Source organism: Trichosurus vulpecula, chromosome 3 (assembly GCF_011100635.1).
Source record: "Trichosurus vulpecula isolate mTriVul1 chromosome 3, mTriVul1.pri, whole genome shotgun sequence".
NCBI lineage: Eukaryota > Metazoa > Chordata > Mammalia > Diprotodontia > Phalangeridae > Trichosurus > Trichosurus vulpecula.
Genome location: NC_050575.1, coordinates 409523291 through 409528847, shown reverse-complemented (window position 1 = coordinate 409528847; position 5557 = coordinate 409523291). Strand labels below are relative to the sequence as shown.

General features: G+C 41.8%; 1 long non-coding RNA gene across 1 annotated transcript; it reads right to left on the bottom strand.

The window, feature by feature from the left end:
- Window positions 1–365: 365 nt before the first annotated feature.
- Window positions 366–5206, bottom strand: LOC118841023. The gene is made up of 2 exons (XR_005009834.1): window positions 5014–5206; window positions 366–4925 (listed from the first exon to the last, which is right to left on the bottom strand). It is a non-coding gene; the product is annotated as an uncharacterized LOC118841023 (long non-coding RNA).
- Between the last annotated feature and the right edge of the window lie 351 nt (window positions 5207–5557).

The following is a 5557-nucleotide window of genomic DNA, read 5'->3' as shown; positions in this document are numbered from 1 at the left end:
TAAGACATTATTTTTTTTTAGTTTTTTTGGGGGGGCAGGGCAATTGGGGTTAAGTGACTTGCCCAAGGTCACACAGCTAGTAAATGTGTCAAGTGTCTGAGGCTGGATTTGAACTCAGGTCCTCCTGACTCCAGGGCTGGTGCTGTACTCACTGCACCACCTAGCTGCCCCGACTAAGACATTATTACCAGTAATTCTGTGAGGAACTGGAACAAGGAGGACCTGAGTTTAAGCTTCCAGTTTTTGTCTTAAATCTGGTGCCTACATAACCTTCTGAAAGGGTAAGGAAATCCTAAGAGACAAAACGCAGCAAACATAACTGTATAGTCAGGAAGGTTAAAAGGAACACAGAATGTGTCTTAATGTCCAGTTATACAATACAATCCTTTACTTTGTGAAATAGTCTGCTTCTTTTCCCCTGCTAATTCTCAGTCAAAAGGTTCTGTCTTGGACCACTGTCCACAAGGGGTTCATTTTGATCCTGAGAGACATATATCCATGAATTAACACCTTGAACTTTTCAATTTCAGCATCAATTGGTAACAGTTCCTGGGACGGACCTTTCTACCTTGTTTCCAGAGCAGATTTGAAGAGGTATTTCTTCCAGAAGATTCATTTTCCTGGCTTCAATAGGCAATGTCTTCCATGATGGTTTCCTGGGTAATGCTGCTCATACCTGCTAGTGATATGACTTAATATAATTAGTAAGGTCTGACCAAACTTAATCACATTGTCTTCCTGTAGTTAGTCCATGAGGTGAAAGCCTGTGCAAACCTTATGGTATTAACCTTATAATTATCAAGGCTATAGGAAGAACATCAGACCCAGCATACCTGCAATTCATTTGTGTTTTAATTTTCACATACCATTTGCTCTTTCTACCTTTCCCAAGACTTTTAGACGATATCGACAACAATGTTTATAAGGTTGGAGGAAGCATTTTAAAAAGATCATTGAGGACCAGACCTGTAAAGTATGTCCCCCAAACAGGAAAAACTAGCAATGGACAGTTTATTTAAAACAACTGCTAGGAAATTTTTCCAAATGAAAGCCTCAATCCAACTTGAGAATTTATGGACAATTACTAAACATATACTCTTGGTTTTAGGCATTTGCATGAAATCCATCTGGGGCTGTTCAAATACTGGACCTCCAGAAGGTCCTTCTGGAGAAGGTTCAATTCTAGGCTCCACCTTTTTCAGTCTTGTTCTTACCTCCAGAGTCAAATATAAAATATATCGTTTTAGGACCACTGTCTTCATTTAGTCTTTTGCCATTGTTTTCACCGGCATAACAGAGCAGAAGCTCTAAAGCTTCGAGTACAATTGCATCTAAGATGAACTCTTTTGGTATATTTAACACCCATTGGGAGACATTGGAAACCAATCACGTATGTCCCAGTCCTCAGCGGAAATAGTCTAATCATGCTGCCTTCCTCAGGGTAATGTTTACTACTCCATTAAGAATTCTAGCCTTTATATGTCTTTCATCACTTCTCCCCCTTTGGAGATTATATTGCAACCTCATATCTTAGCTTCAGGTAATGAATGGGAAAGGGAAGGGTCACTTGGACAGAAAGAAAGTGAGTCTCTAAAAACATAATCTTATGCATAAATATACAACTATTAAACCAGTGAGATAATGGTCTAGGTCAGGAAGGTGAGACAAGTGATATCCACAGTCAGAACAGCATAGACAAGCAATAGGGTCTTTTACATCTACTCGGAGAAGTCTGATGATTGGAACAATGAGATTCATTATAAAACCTTTGCAGTTCTTTTGCCATGGTTAGAGAAATTTACTATGAAAGCAGAAGGAGGGATAAGATGGAAACAACATCAAGACTGTCCCATCGGGGTCAGTCTAAAGTCACAGATTGATAGATTGATAATGAGGGCAAGAGGACAAGTTTTGCTTGATTTCAGGTAAAAGTAAAAAATACCTTTTGGGAACAGCCAATTGTGCATTAAACTCCCACACTCTTCAAAGGGTCTGATAGCTGGATTCATATTCTAACAGCTGGGAAACTTTCCTGCTCAGAGAGGAAATAGCATAGTGGGGAAACTGAGTCAAGAAGGTCCTACCATTACTTTTATAAGGCTGTCCTCTCAACTTTCCCAACAATTTACATCCACCTGCAACACATGGAGATCACACTCCTTTTGAGCAGCTCTTGGCATTTTCCTTGGATGGTGGATTACTAGCTTAACAATCACTCAAACAGTTATATCCAGATTGGAGGAAATCAAATTATCATCCTCAGAGGTTTCATCTCATATAGTAAATTCTATTGCTTATAGCTTAGGGCAGGACACAGTTGTTCTTCAAGCTGATAGCAATATCAGTAAGTTCACAATAAACAACAATAAAAACATTTATCCTTAGTGCTTATTAAGCACATACAAAGTTTTTTTTCCAAAACTTTTCTAGGTTCCCTCTAGTTTAATACATTTTGATGCAAAAAAAGATAATTAGAAATTTAGAAAATAATCACATTTGGGGATTTTACTCATAAAGTGAATGTACTCAAACCCAAAAAGACCCTGGTTACAGTTAGCCTGGATGCACTGATTATCAACCCCTATGGTAAAAGGAAAATCCTTGAAACTTGGGTCTGTTGATCCAAAGTGGACTCAAAGATGTAACACTGATATATACCAATTAAGTAACAATTTTATCTGGTGATTTTCCATACATTACATAATAATCAATACTCAGACAATTCACCACATTACAAGCCAACATTTAAGTAATCCCCCCATTAGAGTGTATGTGGGGGGGGGAGGAAGTGGGGGAGAGAGAGAGAGAGAGAGAGAGAGAGAGAGAGGTGGAGAGGTGTGCCTAGTGTATGGTTTGGTGGAGAGAGTTGGTTCCTCTCTGAGCTTTAGTGTCAGGGTAGGATTTACAAAACCCTTCCTGCATCCTCTTTGGTAACAGAGCTGATGAGCTTTTATAACCTTACCAAGACAGAAGATTCAGAGGGGCTGGCCAGTAGATAGAACTTCTCACAGTGAGTCTTCCCAAGGTAGCATTTTAACTTTGACAACCCAGAAGATACATTTAAGACCATTTTTAACCAGAAGAGCAATCTGCCTTCTAGACAGGACTTGCTAATAAGTGATAGCTTAAAGTCATAAAATCAAGCATTGTGATGAAGAGATGAGCAAACCTCCTAAGGATACAAATGTATCACACCCTGGAAACCATTCCACAAACCAACAGTGCTTCTACGTAATCTAATGACAATGCAAAGAATCAAATCACAATGCAAGAAACACAACAGCACAACACTAACATAAAACAATATTATGAACTTAGAGCATAAAACACAAAACAAAACTTATCCCCAAAGCACTGATCCAGTTGAATGCATCTCCAAATGATTTTTCCAATACTTTCACAATTTTGCCTTTTATCCTTGTGGCATTCAGAGACAAGCCAGACTGAGCCATTCTCACTTTAACTCTCAGAATGAACTACAAAACTCTGGCTCCAATAGTGTCTGTTCAGAGCACAGATCAGCCATGCTGTAAATAACAATTTTCCCTAATTAATTTATTAAGCCTAATACAAATCTGTACTTAAAATAGCTCAATTTCAAAGTTCAAAAAATTATTCCAGCTACTTTTAAACATCCATAAGAAACGAATCTTCAACATCAAGCTTAGAAATGGTTAGAAATCTAAGCACTAAGTTCTTGGGGAAGAAATAAGCATTCCTCCAAAGGAACGTCACATCTTTACAGGCCTATCAGCTTTCCTGTTCTCAATGAGGTCTCAAATTTCTGTCAACTCTTTACAAGGCTTTCCTAAAACAAGGCTCCTCTACAAGGCTTTTCTTAGGGCCCATACTGGAGATTCTAATCTCTGGCAAACCTTTTAGTGTATGGTGAAAAATCACAAGTTTGATATTCCTGCTCTTTGGGAATCAAAACTGAGGTGAATTTGGAATGCTTCTACTTTTAGGAACATCCTGTTTTAATTGAATTTCAGGTCTGCCTTGTGCCAGGGTACATCACCTCTAATTTCTCCCGCCTCCTCTGTTTTTTTTTTTCTTCTACACACATCAGTTTCCATTTTATTGTAAGATTTTGCATGAATGCTAATCCAAATAAATTCATCTGAAACTATTTAAACGAGTAAATTATTTGGTATAGGGTCTTTGAAAAGATTTATCTTTATAATTTTCTTCCATTGCAAAGGCCTAGGAACGAAAATAATCAAAAAACCTTTTGGCAAATCTATTTAACTTTAAGTGGAGTATAATCAGAACTAAAAATCAAGCACTTCCACAGATCAAGGTACAGGTGAATATTTTAAAGAAAAGAGTAAGTCGGGACTCCCCGCCCCCACCCCCCATCGCCCCCCACCCCCAGCTCGGGAACAAGAAGGCAGGATGAAAATGAGCGCGTTTGAACGATCCTTACTCCTGAATCTGAGAGGGATGAAAACCTTAGTTCCCTAGAAGAATGAAAAAGAGATCATTCCAGTCTATTAAGAGTTAAGTGGAATGAAATAAGAGATCGTTTTCTTGTTTAAATGTAGACAACAGGCCCTGCTATGTAAATGCTCTCGGGGAGGTGGGGTGGGATGGGGGTGGGAGGCTCGGATTGCATTAATTCTGTGTCCAGGTCCAGAGGTAGAGGATCACGCAAAGCGGCAGGATAATCGGCAGGAGAAGACTGTAAAAGCACAGGCTGGTCGTACTGGTGCAGCCATGAGGGAAATTCTCATCCACGGAGGCCGAGTAGATCAGGCCAGCCAGAGAGATGAGAGGCACTAGGACTGTCAGCGTGGGCAGCGACATCAGCATCTTCCTCTGCTGCTTCCGCGGGCTCGGGGCTGGACTAGGCTGGAGTAAGGTCCACGACTCCAGCTCTTTCCCCTCCGGCTGTTTATTTTGATGGATCATCCGAGCTGCCTGCGCTGTCATAGGAGGAACAGCATCTGGGATGAACTGGGTACCAAGCTCAGCTCTACACGAATCATTAGCTTATTTGGTGACATTTCATACCTGGGTGGCTCCGAGAAGCCGTGGCAGACCCGAGATCCACGTCCAAGACGGCGGGAGGCGACGCCTAGCTTCACCTTAGGCTAGCGGAGACCCCCTGGTTCTCTGCTGCGGCCCGGATGGGCGATGTCAACGGCTCGCTCCCTCCTCCGCAGCGCTGACGCAACTCTGCCGCACCGCCGTCTATCTCTCTCTCTCTCTCTCTCTCTCTCTCTCTCTCTCTCTCTCTCTCTCTCTCTCTCTCTCTCTCTCTCTCTCCCTCCCCCCTTCGCTCCCCTCCGCTCCCCTCCTCTCCCGCCTCCCTCCGTCTTTTCCTCCCTTCCCTCTTTCTCTCTCACCTTCTCCCTCCCTCTCTCTTTTCTCTCTTCCTCCTACCTCCTTCCCTTCTCTCCCCTGCTCTCTCTCCCTCCCTCACCTCCTCCCTCTCTCGGTCTCTGTCTCCTCCACCTCTCTTCCTCTCCCTCCCCTCTTCTCTCTCTCTTCTCAGAGTCTTAGGAATGAAAATCTTTTGCTATGGTTCTAACCTCCCTTTTCAGATACTACAAGC